The sequence below is a fragment of the Leptonychotes weddellii genome, chromosome 5, assembly GCF_054177405.1.
Source record: "Leptonychotes weddellii isolate Sample4059 chromosome 5, ASM5417740v2, whole genome shotgun sequence".
Classification (NCBI taxonomy): Eukaryota; Metazoa; Chordata; class Mammalia; order Carnivora; family Phocidae; genus Leptonychotes; species Leptonychotes weddellii.
Genome location: NC_138373.1, coordinates 68,260,860 through 68,281,895, shown reverse-complemented (window position 1 = coordinate 68,281,895; position 21,036 = coordinate 68,260,860). Strand labels below are relative to the sequence as shown.

Genomic DNA, 21,036 nt, shown 5'->3' with positions numbered 1-21,036 from the left:
TAAGTGCATTCATATCGATATGCAATCATCACCACCATCCTCTCCAGAACTTCATCTTCCCAAACTGAGGTTTGGGAAGTACTCTAATTCCTAAACACTAACTCCGTATTCTCCCTTCCCCAAGCCCCTGGCAACCACCCTTTTACTTTCTGACTCTATGAATTTGACTACTCTAGGTATCTCATATAGATGGAATCATACAATATACAGTCCTTCTGTGATTGGGTTATTTCACTTGGCATCATGTCTCCAAGATTCACTCATGTTGTAACATGTGTCAGGATTTCCTTCCTTTTTAAGGCTGAGTAATATAAAAGTTTTCCATTTTGGTGAAGTCCAATTTTCCTATTTTTTTTCTTTTGTCACTTGTATGTTTGGTTTCATCGCTAAAAAACTATTGCCTAATCTAAGGTCACGCAGATTTATACCTATGTTTTCTCTAAGAGTATTACAGATTTAACATTTATATTTAGGTCTATGGTCCATTTTGAATTAATTTTTGTAAATGTGAGGTAGGGGTCCAGTTTCGTTCTTTTGCATTTGGATATACAATCATTACAGCACCCTTTGTTAGAAAGACTATTCTTTTCCCATTGAATTACCTTGATATTCTTGTTGAAAACTGTCCATAAATGTATGGGTTATTTCTGAACACTTAAGTCCATTTCAGTGATATATATGTTTACTTTTCCAGTACTACACTGTCTAGATCACTGTAGCTTTGTAGTCAGTTTTGAAATCAGGAAGAATGAATGTTTTCCTTTTTTTTTTTTTTAAGGATTATTTTGGCTATCCTGCGTCCCTTACATTTCCATGTGAGGGACGCAGCTTGTCAATTTTTGAAAAAAAAAAAAAGGCAGCTGAGATTTTAATAGGATTGCATAGAATCTGCAGAAAAATAGGGGAGTATTGCCATTATAACACTATTAAGTCTTCTGCTACCATTTCTTGATGAACTACCTAGATTGATGATGATTTAGCTAACTTATAAACCCTGTATCTTGTGTCTTCCTACCCTCTCAGTATAGACTAACAATTACTTGCTCTTCCATTAGTTACGTTTCCTACTTTTAATTTTTTTTCTAAAGATTTTATTTATTTATTTGACAGAGAGAGAGAGAGAGAGACAGCAAGAGAGGGAACACAAGCAGGGGAAGTGGGAAAGGGAAAAGCAGGCTTCTCCCTGAGCAGAGAGCCCAACGTGGGGCTCCATCCCAGGACCCTGGGACCATGACCTGAGCCGAAGGCAGACACTTAACGACTGAGCCACCCAGGCGCCCCTACTTTTCCTACTTCTTCTTCTTTTTTTTTTTTTTTAAGATTTTATTTATTTGACAGAGAGATACACAGCGAGAGAGGGAACACAAGCAGGGGGAGTGGGAGAGGGAGAAGCCCGTTTCCCGCAGAGCAGGGAGCCCGATGCCGGGCTTGATTCCAGGACCCTGGGATCACGACCTGAGCCGAAGGCAGACACTTAACGACTGAGCCACCCAGGCGTCCCTAAACATAATCTCTTGAATGCTTTTACCTTTACTTTTACCTTTCCTCCCTATGCTCCACATCTTAAACTGTCCACTGCATTTTTACCTTATATTGTCTCCCATCCAAGTACTGACCAGGCCCGACCCTGCTTAGCTTCCGAGATCAGACGAGATCGGGCGCGTTTTACCTTTATATTGTCAACAATGGTATACATTTACAAACTATGCTTTAATGATAGCAAGATTATTCATAATTTATTAATATGTTGGATCTAAAAGTTGAACACCAGAAAACAGCACTTTCTAAGCTTTCTATCATAGTAATTAGTTATTCAGTTGAATTCTCTCTTTTTCATATTTCTCTCCCAGAGAGATTTTATTTCCAATCTAGCCTAGAACTCTTGGGACTTCCCTGAATTAGATCTGCCCTGTCCTCCTGAATTAGATCTGATATTGTCAACTACCCTATTTTCTATCTCATTTTGCTTGAGCTTATGTTCAAGTAACTCTATTTAAAAAATGGTATTTGAGGGGTGCCTGTGTAGCTCTGTCAGTTAAACATCTGCTTTTGGCTCAGATCATGATCTTAGGTTACTGGGATTGAGCCCCCCCCCCCCATCAGCCGTCAGGCTCTTGCTCAGTGGGGAGTCTGCTTCTCCCTCTCCCTCTGCTGCTCCCCTTGCTTGTGCTCTCTCTCTCTGTTCCTCTCTTTGTCAAATAAATAAATAAAATCTTAAAAAAAAATAAAAAAGGGTATGTGGGAGTTTACCTTTTTGAATCCCTGCAGATCTGAAACTGTTTTCATTCTGCCTTTTTTTTTTAAGGTTTTATTTATTTATTTATTTGAGAGAGAGTGAAAGACAGTGAGAAATAGTATGAGAGAGGAGAGGGTCAGAGGGGGAAGCAGGCTCCCCACTGAGCCGGGAGCCCAATGTGGGACTGATCTCAGAACTCTGGGATCATGACCTGAGCCGAAGCAGTCGCTTAACCAACTGAGCCACCCATGTGCCCCCATTCTGATCTTTTACTCAATGATAATTCAGCTAGGAGTGGAACTTTTCTGAAAAGTAATTTTTTTTCTTAGGTTTTGAGGTTCAAGAAATATTTCCCTCAGAAACTTGGAACTCTTTGTTATCTTGTTATATTTAGAGTTGCTGGTAAAAATTCCAATGTCAGCTTGATTCTTGGGTCACTTCTTTTCTTTGGAAATTTAAGATCTCTGTTTTTGCAGTTCTAACATTTTACAAGGTTGTTTTTTCTTCGTTTTTGCTCTGTGCTAGTTGACACTTCAAGCTCTGGGAAATTTTCTTCCATTATTTTTGAGTAATTTTCCATTCTTTATTTACTTTGTTTTCTCTTTCTCTTGTAATATTAGTTCTCTTGGATTTATTCTTTCTCTTATATTTTCTCTCGCAATTTCCATCTGAGTATGTCTTCTTTTTTTAAAGTTTATTTATTTATTTATGTAATCTTTACACCCAACATGGGGCTCAAACTCATGATTGGGAGATCAAGAGTCGTGCGCTCTTCTGACTGAGCTAGCTAGGTGCCCCATATTTCTTCTATTTGTAAATTTCATTCACTTTATCTTTTAACACTTATAGTGAATTTATAATTTTGGCAATTTCTTTTTTTTTTTAAGATTTTATTTATTTATTTGAGAGAGAGAGAGCATGCACAAGCTGGAGGTGGGGAGAGGCAGAGGGAGAAACAGACTCCCCTCTGAGCAGGGAGCCCAACGCGGGGCTCCATCCCAAGACCCTGGGATCTTGACCTGAGCCAAAGGCAGACACTTAACTGACTGAAACACCCAGGCACCCCTAATTCTGGCAATTTCTTATTTATGATTTCAAGACTTACTTTTTATTCTTGGATTGTTACTTCATCTGAGTATACTGAGTATATTATTCTTATTTCATAGGTGTACTAAAAGTCCATGAGCATACTAACTATTATTTTTTAAGTTCTCTGAAGTTTCTTTATTTCCTCTATGGTCACATTTTGTTTATCTTTCTCCCCTCCCCCTAAATTGGAGACTTCTTTTAAAAATCTATTAATCTAATCCTTGGTTGTCTGTTCATGTTTAAGATGAAGTAATTGGAATGCTGATTAGGAATCTTGTGGTCTTGGGAGGGTCTTGCCAACTTGCACAACTTCACTCAAGGGTGAGTGGGTAGAAAACCAGCTCCTGTGCCAGAATGAAGACTGCTTCACTCATAGTCATTAAATGCTCAAATAGGGGGTGCCTGGGTGGCTCAGTTGGTCAAGCATCTGCCTTTGGCTCACGTCATGATCCCAGAGTCCTGGGATCGAGTCCCGCATTGGGCTCCCTGCTCAGTGGGGAGCCGGCTTCTCCCTCTGTCTGCAGCTCCCCTAGCTTGTGTTCCCTCTCTCTCTGTCAAATAAATAAAATCTTTAAAAAAAAATAAATGCTCAAATAGCTGCCCAACTCCTCCCCAGAGAGGATGAGAACTCTTGATTTTTAGCCTGGGATAAATGCCTACTGACTGTATTCGAGATAAGGAAGGGTTCTTCTGTTCTATATGGAGATCTTTATTTCACCTTCCTATTGGCTGCAGCCTCCTTCTGCACCTACTCCACATTATGGTTCCTTTAATTTTGTTTAGTCAGACTGCACTCACTTCTTGTGTAAATTAAAAAAATATATATGTTTTGGTGGTCTCCTTCCCATTTTCTATTACGTATGGGTTTTGTATCATTTTAAAAATTCCTTTATTAGCATTTTAATTGGGGTCTCAGGAAGAAGAGGTAATGAGGGTGCCTGGGTAGCTCAGTTGGTTAAACAACTGCCTTCGGCTCAGGTCATGATCCTGGAGTCCCCGGATCGAGTCCCGCATCGGGCTCCCTGCTCAGTAGGGAGTCTGCTTCTCCCTCTGACCCTCTACCCTCTCATGCTGTCTCTCTGTCATTCTCTCTCTCAATAAAATAAATAAAAATCTTAAAAAAAAAAAAGAAGAGGTAATGAATGCATGTGCTTAGCCAGCTTTTTAAAAATTTATTTTTAATTTATTTTTATTATTTTTTAAAAGATTTTATTTATTTGAGAGAGAGAGAACATGCGCAAGAGCCGGGGGAGGGAGAAGCAGACTTCCTGCTGAGCAGGGAGCCTGATATGGGCTCAATCCCAGGACTGTGGGATCATGACCTGAGCTGAAGGCAGATGCTTAACCATCTGAGCCACCCAGGTGCCCCCCAGCTTTTTTTTTTCTTTTGTAATTGAAGAATGGTTGACAACCAATGTTACATTAGTTTAAAATTATGGAATGCTTCATTAATTTGTGTGTCATCCTTGCACAGGAGCTATGCTGATCTTCTATCATTCCAATTTTAGTGTATGTGCTGCCCAAGGGTGCACTCAGCTGGCTTTAATAAAAAAATACTAAACGTAAGTTAAAAAAACAAACAAAAACATCTGGGGCAGAGTAGGAAATAAGAAAAAACGACCAGTGGAAGGGCAAAAAAACAAAAAACAACCCTCCCCCAAAGCACACACAAAAAAACAAACTACCACAATTCTCAGTCTGTGATATTGATAGTACCCTGTGTATGTATAACTTAGTGCTTAACATAGCAACTCTCCAGATCCACACATTTTAGCAACATCGCGGATCTCAGACATGGAGTTCACACCCCATTTTACAGTTAAGAAAAGTAAAACCCAGAAATAAAGTGATTTCCCCAAGGTCATTCAAGTAGAGAGTGGCAGAATGGAAACTAGGATATGACTCCCACTTTTTTGTTTTTACCTCCCCACACTGCTGGGGAGTAACAGGATGAGCAGATCAGCAGTTAGATGAAAAAGATCTTGAAAAACAGTCGAAGAAGGATGGCTTTTTTTGGGGTAAAAAGCCAGATGTCTAAAAAAATGAAGTATTTTAGGATGCTTATTTGGCAGCTATACAGTCTTTAGCAGCACAGTCTAACAATTGGTAGGCATATGTTGAATGTACTGAAGGGGGCGACTGTACAGCAGGACCGGGAACTGCAATAATCCAAGTGCGTGGTGATCTGGGAGGGAAGAGTCTGGGCAGGATGTAACAGTAGAATTTGGTGAATGAATGAATGAATGTGAATACTGAGGAGAGATGGGAAAATGTTAGTGGGATTATGAAGGAGTGTAAATTAGTTAATTGTAGTGGAGAATAGGGGTAAAATGATGACTCGACCCCTTTTAAGGGCATTTTAAATGATTCGATTCAACCTAAAAGACTGGTGCAAATATAATTCACATCACTCCTACTTTCTTGGTTAGGGATAGTTTACCTACATTTGTAAATTAATGGATGCAGCTGCCCTCTTTGCATGACTCCGACGAAAGAAAAACCGACTGCAATTCAGTACAAGAAAACTGGATTTCCTGAAATAAGGTACCATTTGCCTAGTAGACTAGCCTAGCTGTTCTGAGGACCAAATAAGACAACGTAGCACCGCATTTGGCACATCGCAGGAGCTGACTGTGCACCTTAAATTCCGCCCACGCTCTCCTCTCCCGCCGAGCTCCTACAGAAAAACCACGTACACTGGCGTGGGTCTTCTGCGACGCCTAAGTTCTTTCCCTAAGGTCGAGTGGACAGCCCCGCGGCCACATTCGCAAAAGCTAAGGGTGGGGGAAAAATCCAATTTCCCTCGGACAAAGGGTTCCCACTGCGGCCTTGGGAGCGCAGCCCAGAATGTATGACGATTCTAGACCTACTCTCGACAGCGGTGGCGGTCCTGGGGCTTGTGTAACGGGTCCCGCCAAGGAGGGGGTGGGGCTACCCTAAGGTTTGGGAAAGCGACGATTCCGCTCTTCGGGCCTGGCCGGTCCACTTCCTACGGCAAGCAGAAGGAGACAAACGCCGCCTTGCCTCGCTCCCACCTACCGCCTCTTCCCGGAGCGGACTCCGGCTCTCCCTTCCCGTGGCCGCAGGGGCTGCGCGTGGGGGTTGTGGATGCCCCGCGCCCGTTGCTGTGCTTTGGCGCGCAATCGCCGCCGGAACCTTGAGTCACCCCACTCGCAGCCCCTGACCCGCCTTCCTTTGGAAGGCGCCGGAGGCCCGCGGGCTGCCAAGTCGCATTCTCATGAGGGTGCGGGAAGGCTAGGTGGCCCGGCCGGGAGGAGGCGGAGCTCGCGGTGTCTCGCGGCCCCGGCGGGGGCGGGGCTAGGTGTCTCGCGCAGGGGGCGGGGCGCGGTGACGTCGGCGGGCGCTAGGGCAGTACTGTGGCTGTGGTGGTGGTGGCGGCGGTGGCGGCGGTAGTGGCGGCGGCGGCGGTGGCGGCGTCCGGGCGGCAACAGCAGCAACAGCAACAGCAGCAGCCCTGAGGAGGGTGAGACGGCCGCCGTGGCGGCAGCTCGGAAGTCGGGCGGGACCGAGAGCTTTCCGTCTGCCGCTGGCGCTGAGGCTTTTTTTGCCTTTTCTTAGCTTGCTTCTTCCTCACGGCCCTGGCTAGGGCTGGGCAGCGCGCCCCCGGGGAGGGGCGGAGCTGTAGGTGAGGCTTCAGGACCCCCCCTCCCCCTCCTCTCCCTACCGGGGGGATGGGAAAGTCCGGGGAGGGGCGGACCCCCCCCCACCCCAGCCCCCCGCGGGCTCCACCCCACCGAGCTCCAGGATTGGGCGCGAGCTGAGGCGATAGATGTGGGGAACCCGAGGTGGGAGATGGGAGATAGGGGTTCTGGGCGCTTGGTGAGCGGAGGGTTTGAGGCGTGATGTTGCCGGCGAGGTAGTGGCGAGATGGAGAAATTGGGGAGCTATGAAGAGGTTGGGGTGCGGTCAGGGTGGATCTGTGTTTAGGCGACCGATGTAAAATGTTGAAAGAGATGATTTTTTTTTCTTCTGTGAAATGGTAAGATAGGAGATGAAGGGTGTATTTCAAAAGGAAGATGAGCTGTGGATGTTGCCTTTGAGGCAGTTGGAGAAGCTATTGAACTAGGTCTCACATTTCTACTTTGGGGTTTGGATATTATTATTTTTCCTTCTCGCGGGGTGAGTCGGGAGGAAGAAAATCCCTCTGCTTTTGGCGCAGGTCGGTACATTGTGAGGGTGGCTGGGTTTAAAGTTTTACACCCTTCAAGAAGAGTGAGATCTTGGATTAAGACAACTTCATTTTGGCAGCAGCATAAGGGAATAGGTCCTATTACACCTAGTTCCCTAAAGGTGTTATCTTCCAGTCTTTTTTCTGTGCCTAAAAGATCTCTTTATACCATCTCACTTATAAGCTTTATCTTGTCCTCTCTAGAGAAGGCCTGAAAATCAAGTGGTTGCTTTGGAAGACACGTTTCTGAGTAATAGTTGCAGGTGGTTGTGGTTGACTGCTTTGGATGGATAATTTGAACAGTTCTGTTGGAGCTAATTATATGATAAATGCTTAAATGTTTTAAAGCACAGCTGTCTTTTACAGCTCGTTTTTCAACAGACCTTGACATTTAGACATTTTGTGTTCAACACAGTTATTGGGGATTATTTTTATTTCTCATTTGCAGATGTTATTAGACACTTTAAAAATGACATGGAATAATTTTTTTTTCGGTAGGTCCCTCAATTTCTGAGAAATGTTCTTGGAGTCAGTGCTTTTAAAATGCTCTTTAATAACATTTTGGGGGCATGTATCTCACTTCATAGGGAGATAATGTTACTAAGAGTAAACAGTGTTCAGTGTTCTTCACATCAGTGTTTCACAACTTTATACATTAAATCAGTCTCTTCTCGATTCCTGCTTCCTATTAGATCACTGTCAGTATTCACTGACCTTACCTATCAGTTAGTGTCATTTAAGCTGTTTCTTGCTCAGAAAACAGGTCCTGTGATGGACATGTATTATGTAATGGATGGAAGTAGGCATGACTCTCAATAATTAATTTGTGGAGGAAGAAAAACCGTCATGAAGTGGAATTTTAGCAGTGACTTTCCCAAGGCTTACTCAATTTATTTGGGAACATAGCCAGAGAAGTGCTTTCCTGTAACCCAAGAGAGAATTATACAGATGTGAGTGTCAGTAGTTGCAGATCATTGCCTTTTTTAACATGCCTAATTAATGAGAAGACTATTATCTTCTAGAAAATACTTATGGGCAACAGATGATACAATAGCTATAGAGAAAGGGTGTGTCCAATTTGTAATTCTAAAAGATTCAATTAAATGTATTCAAACAGATCAAATTAGAAGTTGGTAAATGAATACTTTTGATTTGGATTAGTTACTTAGAAGGAAAAATTAAAATTCATATATCTAGTTTTGGCTTTTAAATTATACTTTGATTTAATTGGGTATGAATGAGGACAAATGTGAACTAAGATATCAGGTGAAACTTTGTGTATTGCTAAAATTATATTTGCATGGCTGACAGTGGCATTCTTTGTGGGAATGAAATCGTGGGATTTTGGGGAGAGTATAAGGTAGAAGTGGTCTGTTTCTCTTTAGAATTTCTTATGCCTAAAAAAAAATACTACATTTTATTTTTCCAAGAAGTGTCACTTGCTAGTCATTACTGTGTTGTTCTTGTTGAATTTACTGAGCTCTCTCCTCCCACCCCCACCCATTACTAAAGTCAGGTAAGTATGTCAGTCTGTTAATTCAACATTAGTACTGGAAGCAAGATAAAAGTGAAGGTTATTATAGCAACAACTGCTCTTCTTGTGCTCTAAGTTTATGCTTTTGGAAGTAGAAGAAGAGGTGTTAAATGTGCATTTTATACATACCATATCAAAACATCAATGGAAGAAGACTAGGGAATGTAATATTTTGGTTAACTAAATAATGAGTACATTCATTATCAATTTTCAGACAAATATAATGTAATGAAGGAAACAGCATACAAGTTATATAAAATATTTATTTCTATAGCTCTTCAACATCTGAGCCTTGGGGGCACTGATTCATTCAATGGTTATTTATTGAGTATGGTTCTGGGTATTTTTTTAGCGATTGGGGATACAGTAGTGAACAAAACTGACAAAAATCCCTGCCTTCATGGAACTTACCTTCCAGATACCTTTTGGGGAGATGAAGAGAAACGTGGCAAAGGAAATTAATAAAAGGTCATTGGGTTAGGAAAATCAGGAGAGTGTGATGTACTAGCAGTGAAGGAAAGGAAGTTTAAGGAGGAGGGAATGATCAAGTGTGTCATTGTTAAAAGATATGTCAGAGTGTTGGGTAACGGAGAATTTGCACGATTATAATGTCTAATAAGAAATATGAGTAAATGCTTTTTAGTGTGGGATGAAATAGATGTAAGAATTTGTCAGTTTTTTACTTCCCTGGATTGATTTTTTAAAAACATATATTTCGGGGCGCCTGGGTGGCTCAGTTGGTTAAGTGACTGCCTTCGGCTCAGGTCATGATCCTGGAGTCCCCGGATCGAGTCCCGCATCGGGCTCCCTGCTCGGCAGGGAGTCTGCTTCTCCCTCTGACCCTCCCCCCCTCATGTGCTCTCTCTCTCATTCTCTCTCTCAAATAAATAAATGAAGGCTTAAAAAACAAACAAACAAACATATTTCAGGGGCGCCTGGGTGGCTCAGTTGGTTAAGCGACTGCCTTTGGCTCAGGTCATGATCCCAGGGTCCTGGGATTGAGCCCTGCATCGGGCTCCCTGCTCCGCAGGAAGCCTGCTTCTCCCTCTCCCACTCCCCCTGCTTGTGTTACCTCTCTCGCTGTCTCTCTTTGTCAATTAAATAAATAAAATTAAAAAAACAAACAAAAACATATATTTCAGTTTTTATCCTTTTCAGAACAAAATAGGCAATCTGTGAGTGTATACTATACTAAGGACAGATATGACATTTTTCTTATTTTGTTATTTTTTAATGTACTAATAACTATTATACTCATTTAAAAAATAGGTAATACACATACCAAATCAGAAGGTATGCAAGAGTACATAGGGAAAAAAAAAAAGAGCACATAGGGAGAAGTAAGTCTCCTGTCCCATCACGTTGTTCCTGAAGGCAGTCACTGTTTCCAAGTTCTTGTTTTTCCTAACCAGTGAAATTTTGTGCAATAATATGGTTTAGCTATTTTAAAATTGCATAAATATAACCTATTTTATCTTCTAGGTTTTTTTTTTTTTTTCTTTTCAGGCTTAGTATTTGTTTTCATAATTTAAGTCTAGCTCCCTGCAGGCCTTTTGTTTTTATTTTATAACAGCTTTATCAAGAGAAAATTCATATACCAGACTCATTTGAAGTGTATAATTCAATTTTTTTGGTGTGTGTAACTATCACCACAATCAATTTTAGAACATTTTCTTCACCCTCAAGAGAAGCCCTAAATCCGTTAGCAGTTACTTTTCTGATCTTTAGTTTTTAAGTTAGGTTTTCTTTTGTATATTATGTGGGAAAAAATGTTGTGAAATACTTGCTTACCAACTAAATGGCAATTAAGCCATTTAGTGTAAAAACACAGGTTTGTGTAAAAGTCAACTTAGATAACATTTTATTTGGTTGAGTAATGCTTGTGAAATGATTTGATTACTTAAGTATCTTTTCATTATTCCTACATTTATCATATATTTATTGAGTACCTTTTGTGTTCTAAGTCCTGGGCTGGGCCAGGTGGAATCCAGGATTAATAATGGACAGGGTCCCTTAGTCTTAAGGAGTTTTATTCTAGTGAGAGAAGAGGAAGAATTAATAGGGGTTTGTGGGCTGCTGTGCTTCAGCTCATAGGATGGATTCCTAAGCTGGACTGTTGGAAAATCTGAGATGAGATCTTAAGGATAAGTAGGAATTGGCTAAATGAAAAGGATGCAAGTAGAGGGAACAGGGTTTGCAGAGCCCAAAGGCCAGAAAGCTGTAGGGCAAATTGAGTGATCTGAAAATACTTTGGTCTGCTGGAATGTTGAGTGCTAGTGTGAGGTGTTGGTATCACCCCTTCTTTATGTTAAATAATGTGTTGTCTTAAAAAGGCAAAATCATGGGGCACCTGGGTGGCTCAATCCTTAAGCGTCTGCCTTTGGCTCAGGTCATGATCCCAGGGTTCTGGGATCGAGCCTCACGTCGGGCTCCTTGCTCAGCTGGGAGCCTGCTTCTCCTTCTCCCACTCCCCACTGCTGGTGTTCCCTCTCTCACTGTCTCTCTCTCTGTCAAATAAATAAAATCTTAAAAAAAAAGAAGGCAAAATCATTACATTTTTAATTTGCTTAAACTCTATGGATTGCTGTTACTTTGTAGCTGTATAACTTTGGGTGAATTACTTTACTGTCTAAAACTCAGTTAATTTTCTCATCCATAAAAGGGGAAAAATTGTCCTACTTCATGTGATTGTTGTGAAGAATAAATGAAATGATACTCATAAAGCTTTTAATAAAGTGCTTGGACTATAGTAAGTACTCAATAAAAATCAACACCCTGATGGTGATGATAGGGTGTGGTGGTGGTAATGATGCCTGATTTGTGGAATTCCTTTAGGATATCGTGGAACCCCAGGGAGTTCTCAGGAGACTGGAAAATAATACCTGTCTTTTTAACATTTTTCCTGGGAGGAATGAAGTGAATACTAAAAACTTTAGGCCGGCACTGTCCAATAGAACTTTCTGTGATGATAGAAATGTTTCATATACCATTCGATACAGTAGCTACTAGTCCCATGTGCTTACTGAACACTTCAGATGTGGCTAGTATAATTGTTGAGAAATAATTAAAATTGTTAATTTTGTTAAAATTAATTTAAATTGCCACTGTAACTAGTGATTAGTGTATTGGGCAATATGTTTATAGATTGATGAATCTGATACTAAACTCTGGCAGTATTTTAGCATACATTATTTAAAAGGTAGTTTTAGAGGTGCCTGGGGGGCTCAGTTGGTTAAGCATCCAACTCATGATTTCAGCTCAGGTCATGATCTTGGGGTCATGGGATGGAGCCCTACATTGGGCTCTGAGCTCAGCTGAGTCTGCTTGAGATCCCCCATCCCTCTGCACTCTCTCTCAAATAAATAAAATCTTAAAAAAAAATAAAAGGTAGTTTTAGAAGCCTTGTTAAGGGATACAGTGATCACTGGGATATAGCATGGATTCATGAGGTCACTTCAGATAATAATTTCAGTTTCCTAGAGTTGACATGGTTCCTAAGCTGATAAGGAAATGTAGTAGTTGTAATGTATCTAGACTTCACCTGGATCTTTTCATGCTGTCTTTGTGGAAAATATGAGATATTTTATGAGAACAGGGACTGTCATTTGTTCTCTGCTGAGCAAATAGTAGATACTTGCTAAATATTTGATGAATGAGTGGATGATAAGACAATTAAGTGAATTCCCAACTGGCTGTGAATGGATATACGCAGAGAATAGAGTTGCTTACTGAGGATGATGGGTTTGAGGAACTGGTATTAGATGACTCATCCATGTGTGTATTGAAATAACCCAGGAGCGGTGGTATAAAAGACAGTGGCAGTGTGAACTAGTTGCCAGCATCTCCTCACTGAGTGTGGAGGATGTCCAGGTGATCATTAGCTGATAGTGAAAAGGCAGAGGTAGAAGACTGTTGCTGAAAAGCATGAGAATCAGAGTAACAAAGATTTTACATGGGGGTTCAGGATTTTACATGGTCTGGAGGTGGCATGGGAAGAAAGAAGGGTACCAGTCTCATTTCCCAATGTTGGGTGTGGAGTGTGAGAGACTTAATAGCCTCCACTTGAAAGGGCTGCTTGGGAAAAGGGTCCTGGAAAAATCAGTTTTCAGGTAAGGCAGAGAGGCAGTGAAAACTTTCAGAAGAGTTTCTTCATAATGGAACAAAGTTCCTTGAGAGTATTTTTCCACCCTGCTGGCTTCTTATCATCACTTAGACTTTATTTATTATTTATTTATTCATTTATTTATTTATTTTTAAAGATTTTATTTATGTGACAGAGACACAGTGAGAGAGAGAACACAAGCAGGGGGAGTGGGAGAGGGAGAAGCAGGCTTCTTGCCGAGCAGGGAGCCTGATGCAGGGCTGGATCCCAGAACCCTGGGATCATGACCTGAGCTGAAGGCAGGCGCTTAACGACTGAACCACCCAGGAGCCCCTATCTATCTATCTATCTATCTATCTATCTATCTATCTATCTATCTATCTATTTATAATAGGCTTTACTACTGATTGAGCTAGCCAGGCACTCCTCATCACTTAAACTTTATTTTTAAAACGTATGTCTGTAATCTCTGCACCCAACATGAGGCTTGAACTCAAGACCTGGAGATCAAGAGTAGCATGTTCTTTAGACTGAGCCAGCCAGGTGCCCATCATTTAAGCTTTAAAATGTCTCTCTCATCTTAACAAAAAACTCTTCTCCCAACTTCATACTTTCTCTAAGTTGCTGTCTGCTTTACAGCCACACTTTTTGAAAGATTTGTCTACATTTGTCGTTTGTCTCCATTTCTTTGCCTGTGATTCTCTTCTCAACCTATTGCTTCTGTCTTCACAATTTCATTAAAACTGTTTTGCTGGGTTACTAATGTATTTAAAGCCAATGGCTCTTTTTCTATCCTCTTATTTAACCTTTTAGCTGTACTAGTTGTCTATTGCTACGCAACAAATTACCCCCCAACTTAACTTAAAACAACAAACATTTGTTTCACAGTTTCTGTGGGTCAGGCATCTGGGTGTGGTATGTCTGTTTCAGGGTCACTCATAAGGCTGCAATCAAATGTTGACTAAGACTGCAGTCATCGAAAGCTCCACTGGGGGAGGGTCTGTTTCCAAGCTCAAGCATGTGGCTGTTGGCAGGCTTGAGGTCCATGTTGGTTGTTTGCTGGAGAAATCAGTCTCCTTGCCATTTGTATCTCTGCATACGAGTACTTGCAACATGGCACCTTGCTTCTAGATTGAGAGCTCTGTGGAGGAGGAGCGGAGATATTAGCCAGTTTTTTGTAACCTATTCTTGGTAGTGCCATTCTCTCACTTGCTCTGTTCTTTTCTTTAGAATGGAATCTCTAAGGTCCAACACATGCAAGGGGGTGGGGGTTCCACAAAAGCATAAATACTAGGAGGCAGAGATCATTCAGAACCATTGTCAAGATTGCCTACCACAGCAGCATTTGATCCAGCTGATTTCTCCTTCCTTTGTAAAGCTCATTTCTTTCACTGTATTAGATCATGCTTCTGTATTTCTTCCTGGTTTTTGGGCTTTCTGTCACCTTTGTTGAATCTTTCTCTAGCCATTCATTACATATGTGAATTTTTTTTTTTTTAAAGATTTTATTTATTTATTTGACAGAGAGATAGCGAGAACAGGAACACAAGCAGGGGGAGTGGGAGAGGGAGAAGCAGGCTTCCTGCCGAACAGGGAGCCCGATGTGGGACTCGATCCCAGGACCCTGGGATCATGACCTGAGCCGAAGGCAGACGCTTAACGACTGAGCCACCCAGGCGCCCTAAATATGTGAATTTCTATGAGTGATCTCATCTCCTGTTTCATTTTTTTTTTTAAAGATTTTATTTATTTTTATTTGAGAGAGAGCGAATGAGAGAGAGGGAGTACATGAGAGGGAGGAGGGTCAGAGGGAGAAGCAGACTCCCTGCTGAGCAGGGAGCCCGATGCGGGACTCGATCCAGGGACTCCAGGATCATGACCTGAGCCGGAGGCAGTCGCTTAACCAACTGAGCCACCCAGGCGCCCCTCCTGTTTCATTTTTTCATCTACATGCTGAGTATTCATTTTTCTGACTTCAGCTTTTACCTCATTGCTGAGTGTAAGGACCATTGTTACTCAGTATTTCCATTTGGATGCCCCTTAAACTTAGCGTATCCAAAACTAAATGTATTATTCCTGCTCTTCTCTGGTGTTCCTTAATTAATTAAATGACACTTCCAGTTGCTCAAGCCAGAGATATGTGTAGTATTCTTGATTTCTCTCATTCCTCCACCTTCCATTTTATTGTTCCTATTGATTTTATAAAAGTCGTTGCTGTTCAGTGATGGTGTAAATGTTTTTATGAGGTAGTGCATCCCCTGTCAGATTCCAAGCATTGAATGAATGTTTGCTAGGTGATTTTTAAGTTTCTTTCCCATTTTGAGTTACCGTGTTGGTAACTAGTGAAGGTTTTTGATTGGGAGACACGTGATCGAGCTGTGCTTTGTAGATGTAGCAACTCTTGAATTCATTAAAAAAAACAAACAAATAATTTTTTAGGGCAGTTTTAGGTGCACAGCAAAATTGAGTGGAAGGTACAGAGATTTCCCATAGATCCCCACTCCTGCCCCACACATGCAGAGCTTTCTCCATTATCATCTCCCACCAGAGCGGTACATTTATTACAGTTGATCCTTGAGCAGCACATCATTATCACCCAAAGTCCATATGAACTCTTATTTTTAGTGGTTGACCAGGAATGAAACTGAACTTTGTATTCCTTTTAATTTTCTTTATTATGGTGTGCTGTGTGATGAATAGACAATGGTTTTCATCAGATGGTCCTTTGTATGTATTTATTATTTACATTTTCCCTTATTTTATTGTTTTACTTTTTTGTTTGGAAGACCTTTGTATGGAAATTAGGTAACTGGAAAAAAATTGTCTGAACTTCAGTTAAACATCTCTGAAATTGTGAAAATATTTCAAGAAATAAGTTTGGACCTTAAACATAATTTTATTATAGAAGTATAGTTTTATTAAATGGGAAGGAATTAATTTCTCCTTGAAGCTCTTCTTGAATGTAACACACATAAAGGAAAGTATACAAAACAGATGTATAGCTTAACTTATGAAACAAACACTTGTATAACCATCATCTAGGTTATACATTCCAGAAACTTTCTTTGCCTCTTCCCAGTCATATAAAAGTTACTGTTGTCTTGACTTTTATTTTTTATTTTTATTTTTTTTTAAAGATTTTATTTATTTGACAGAGAGAGATACAGCGAGAGAGGGAACACAAGCAGGGGGAGTGGGAGAGGGAGAAGCAGGCTTCCCGCGGAGCAGGGAGCCCGATGCGGGGCTCGATCCCAGGACCCCGAGATCATGACCTGAGCCGAAGGCAGACGCCCAACGACTGAGCCACCCAGGCGCCCCAGTCTTGACTTTTATGGGAATCATTTTTTGCTTTTCTTTTTTTTTTTTTTTAAAGATTTTATTTATTTGAGAGAGAGAGTGAGAGAGAGAGAGAGCACAAGAGGGGGGAGCGGGAGAGGGAGAAGCAGACTCCCCGCCGAGCAGGGAGCCCGATGCGGGACTCGATCCAGGGACTCCAGGATCATGACCTGAGCCGAAGGCAGTCGCTCAACCAACTGAGCCACCCAGGCGCCCTGTTTTTTGCTTTTCTTTATGTAAACCTGTATTTAGTTTTGTCTGTTTTTCAATTTTGTATTCATGGGATCATATTGTATATATTTTATGCTTGGTTGCTTTCACTCAACATTTTATGAGATTTAGATTTGTGTATAGCTGTAGTTTGTTCATTTTCATTGATAAATAGTCGTCGATTGTATAAATACACCACAATTTAGGGGCGCCTGGGTGGCTCAGTCGTTAAGCATCTGCCTTCGGCTCAGGTCATGATCCCAGGGTCCTGGGATCGAGCCCCACATCGGGCTCCCTGCTTGGCGGGAAGCCTGCTTCTCCCTCTCCCACTTCCCCTGCTTGTGTTCTCTCTCTTGCTGTGCCTCTCTCTGTCAAATAAATAAATAAAATCTTTAAAAAAAAATACACCACAATTTATCCATGTATCAATGATGGATATTTAGGTTGTTTCCAATTTTGGGTCATTATGAATCTGCCACCATGGCCATTCTTATACAGGTCTTATGGTGCATGTATTTCTGATGACTGTAAGAGCCTGGAGTGGAAAGTTCTGGGTCATAGAGTATGCGTAAGTGGAATTTTAGTAGATAATTGCCAAACAATATTCCTGTGTAGTTCTACAAACTTACATGCCCCAAAGCAATATTTGAGAGTTCCTTTTGTTCTGTATCTTTGCCAGTACTTGGTATAGTCAGTGTTACTGATTTCAGCTATCTGGTAGATTTATGGTGATATCTCATGGTTTAATTTGCATTTTACTGATTACTACTGAAGTTGAATAACTTTATGTCTTTTGGTCATTTGAAAACTGTGAAGTGCTTATTCAAATATTTTACTCAATTTTCTGTTTGTCTTTTCTGTTCTAATTAATTTATAGGGGTTATATATTTTGGGTATGAGCCCTTTGTTGGTTATTTATGTTGCAAATATTCCACTCTAATCTGTTGCTTGGTATTTTGCTCTCAATGGTGTCTTTTGAAGAACAAGATTCTTTTTTTTTTTTTTTTAAGATTTTATTTATTTGAGAGAGTGAGGGAGAGAGAGCACAAGCTGGGGGGAGGGGTAGAGGGAGAGGGAGAAACAGACTCCCCACTGAGCAGGGAGCCTGACATGGGGCTCAATCCCAGGACCCCGGGATCACGACCTGAGCCGAAGGCAGATGCTTAATTGACTGAACCACCAAGGCGTCCCTTGAAGAACAAGATTCTTAATTTTAGTGTAGTCCAATTAATATTTTCCTTTATGGTTGGTGCTTTTTATGTCTACATTAGGAATCATTCCCTACCCTAAGGTCATGAAGTTATTCTCTTCTACTGTTTTCTTTTTTTTTTAAAGATTTTATTTATTTATTTGAGAGAGAGAGCATGAGAGGGGGGAGGGTCAGAGGGAGAAGCAGATTCCCTGCCGAGCAGGGAGCCCGATGCGGACTCGATCCTGGGTCTCCAGGATCATGACCTGAGCTGAAGGCAGTTGCTTAACCAACTGAGCCACCCAGGCGCCCTCTCTTCTACTATTTTCTGGAAGTGTCCTTGTTATACCTTTGTTATATAGCACTATGGTCTGCCTATAATTGATTTTTTGTGTGTATGCTGTGAGGTAGGAGTTGTGGTTTATTTTTTTCCTGTATGGTTAGCTAATTTTCTCAGCACCATTTATTGACAATTCTTTCCTTTTCAAAATTGCTTTGTAGGGGCACCTGGGTTGCTCAGTCAGTTAAACATCTGACTGTTGGACTGTTGGTTTCGGGTTAGGTCATGATCTCAGGGTCCTGGGATTGAGCTCTGCTCAGCATGGAGTCTGCTTGGGCTTCTTACCCCTCCTCCCACTACTCCCCCCACAACTTGTGTGCTCTTGTTATCTCTCTTGCTCTCTCTCTCAAATAACTAAAATTAAAACCAAACCAAAACAAAAAAACTGCTCTGTAATAAATTAAGTCTCTCTATTCTGTTCCATTGGTTTTTCTATCTTGGTCCAGTGCCAGACTGTTTTAGTTACTGTAGCTTTATAGTAAGTCTTAATATCTGGTAGAGGAAGTGCTCCCACCCTGTTCTGTTTTTCAAGAATGTCGTCTTCTTCCTTTTTTTTCCCCAAGTAAACTCTAGGCCAAATGAGGGTCTTGAACTCATGACCCCGAGATCAAGAATTGCATGCCAGGCACCCCCAAGAATGTCTTCTTCACATTGAATGTTTGTTAGTGACTTGCATGCTCAGTAATCAAGACAGTGTGGTATCAGCATAGGGATAGCCATATGCAACAGTGGAACAGAAGAGAGAGTCCAGAAATGAACCCACACATTTATGATTAATTGATTTTCAATAAAGGTACCAAGGTAATTCAGTGGAGGAAAGGATAATTTTTTTTTTTTTGAAGATTTTATTTATTTATTTGACAGAGAGAGACATAGCGAGAAAGGGAACACAAGCAGGGGGAGTGGGAGAGGGAGAAGCAGGCTTCCCGCCGAGCAGGGAGCCCGATGCGGGGCTCGATCCCAGGACCCTGGGATCATGACCTGAGCCGAAGGCAGACCCTTAACGACTGAGCCACCCAGGTGCCCCAAGGATAATCTTTTTAACAGAAAGTACTACAACAATTGAATATCAACATGCCAAAAAAAAAATGAAACTCAAACCTTACCTCATAGGAGAAAATCTTTGAGACCTTGGGTTAGGAGAGGATTTCTCAGATACAACACCAAAAGCATGACTCAGAAAAATATTGATAAATTGGCCTTTATCAAAATTAAAGTTTTGCTTTTCAAAAGAACCCACTAAGAAAATAAAAAAGACAAACATTGGAATGGGAGAAAATATTTGCAAATACTATATCTGATAAAGGACTTGCATCCAGAATATCTAAAGAACTCTTATAACTAAATAATAAGACAAACAGTTCTCCCCAAAATGGGCAAAAGATTTGTATAGACACTTCATCAATGAAAATCTACTGATGGTAAGCACTTGGAAAAGATACTGATTATCATTAGTCATTAGGGAAATGCAAATTAAAATTACAATGTGTTACTACTGCATACCCACTAGAATGCCTAAAATAAAAAAATGGAAGTACCAAGTGGTAGCAGGGATGTAGAGAAACTGGGATTTTTGTGCATTGTTGGTGGGAATGTTAAATGTCACAGGTATTTTGGAAAATAGTTTGGTAGGTTCTTAAGTTGAACACACATTTACTGTATATCTTCAACCATTCAACTCTTAGGTATCTACCCAAGGGAAATGAAAACATATATTCACACAAACACTTGTGTGCACATATTCATAACAGCCTTATTCATAGTAGTAAAAACTGGATGCAGTCCACATGTCCATCATGGTAAGTTGATAAAATACAGTATATTCATATAATGGAATACTACTGAGCAGTAAAAAGAAACTACTAATTTAACAAAATAAATGAACCTCAAAAAATGTTTTGCTGAGTGAAAAAACTGCCAGTGTATAATTTTATTTACATGCAATTTCTAGAAAAGCCTGTATTGCTGAGGCCAGGGGTGAGAGTGAAGATTTAGCTACAAGTGTGTGTAAGGGAACTTACTGAGGTGATGAAAATGTAAAACTGGATTGTGGTGATGGTTGCACAACTGCATAAATTTACTAAAACTCATCAAACTAGATACTTAAAATGGATGAGTGTTATGGTATGTAAGTTTTGACTTAATAAAGTTGTTTTTTAAAAAATGTTTTGGTTATTCTTGGTCTATTGTATTTCCATATAAATTTTAGAGTCAGTTTGTCAAGTTAAAAAGAAATGTTGGTGAAAAAGAAAGAAAGGGAAAGAAACATTGGTATCCTGATTGAAATTACATTGCATTTATAGATGAATTTGGGTAGAATTACTTCCTCATAATGTGGAGTCTTTGAATCACTGAATATGGTATTTTTATTTTTTGTTTTTCACATCTCGGTAATGTTTTATAGTTTCCTGTGCAGTATTCTTACACATCTTTTGTAGATTAACCTTAGGTTTATGATGGTATTATAAATGGGATTTTATTTTATTTTTTTAAAAATTTATTTGAGAGAGAGAGAGAGAGAGCGCGTGTGCATGCGGGGGGAGGGGCAGAGGGAGAGGGACAAGCAGACTCGCAATTGAGCAAAGAGCCCAACTTGAGGCTCAATCCCAGGACCCCAGGATCAAGACCTGAGCCAAAGGCAGATGCTTAACCAACTGAGCCACCCAGGCGCCCCTTTGGGATTTTTATTTTATTTATTTATTATTATTTTTAAAGATTTTATTTATTTATTTGAGAGAGAGAATGAGACAGAGAGCATGAGAGAGGGGAGGGTCAGAGGGAGAAGCAGACTCCCTGCCGAGCAGGGAGCCC

General features: G+C 40.8%; 1 protein-coding gene and 1 non-coding gene across 5 annotated transcripts in view; one reads left to right on the top strand and one right to left on the bottom strand.

The window, feature by feature from the left end:
• Positions 1-4,754: 4,754 nt before the first annotated feature.
• Positions 4,755-4,857, bottom strand: LOC115941870 (U6 spliceosomal RNA). The gene has a single exon (XR_004076549.1). It is a non-coding gene; the product is annotated as a U6 spliceosomal RNA (small nuclear RNA).
• Positions 4,858-6,672: 1,815 nt separating this feature from the next.
• Positions 6,673-21,036, top strand: part of LOC102748456 (ELKS/Rab6-interacting/CAST family member 1) — a 169,999-nt gene continuing 155,635 nt past the window's right edge. For 3 of the 4 annotated variants that reach the window (XM_081820989.1, XM_081820986.1, XM_081820988.1), the window contains exon 1: positions 6,816-6,971. The gene's annotated coding sequence lies outside the window, so the exon portion shown is untranslated. The other variant, XM_081820987.1, reaches the window with a different exon arrangement.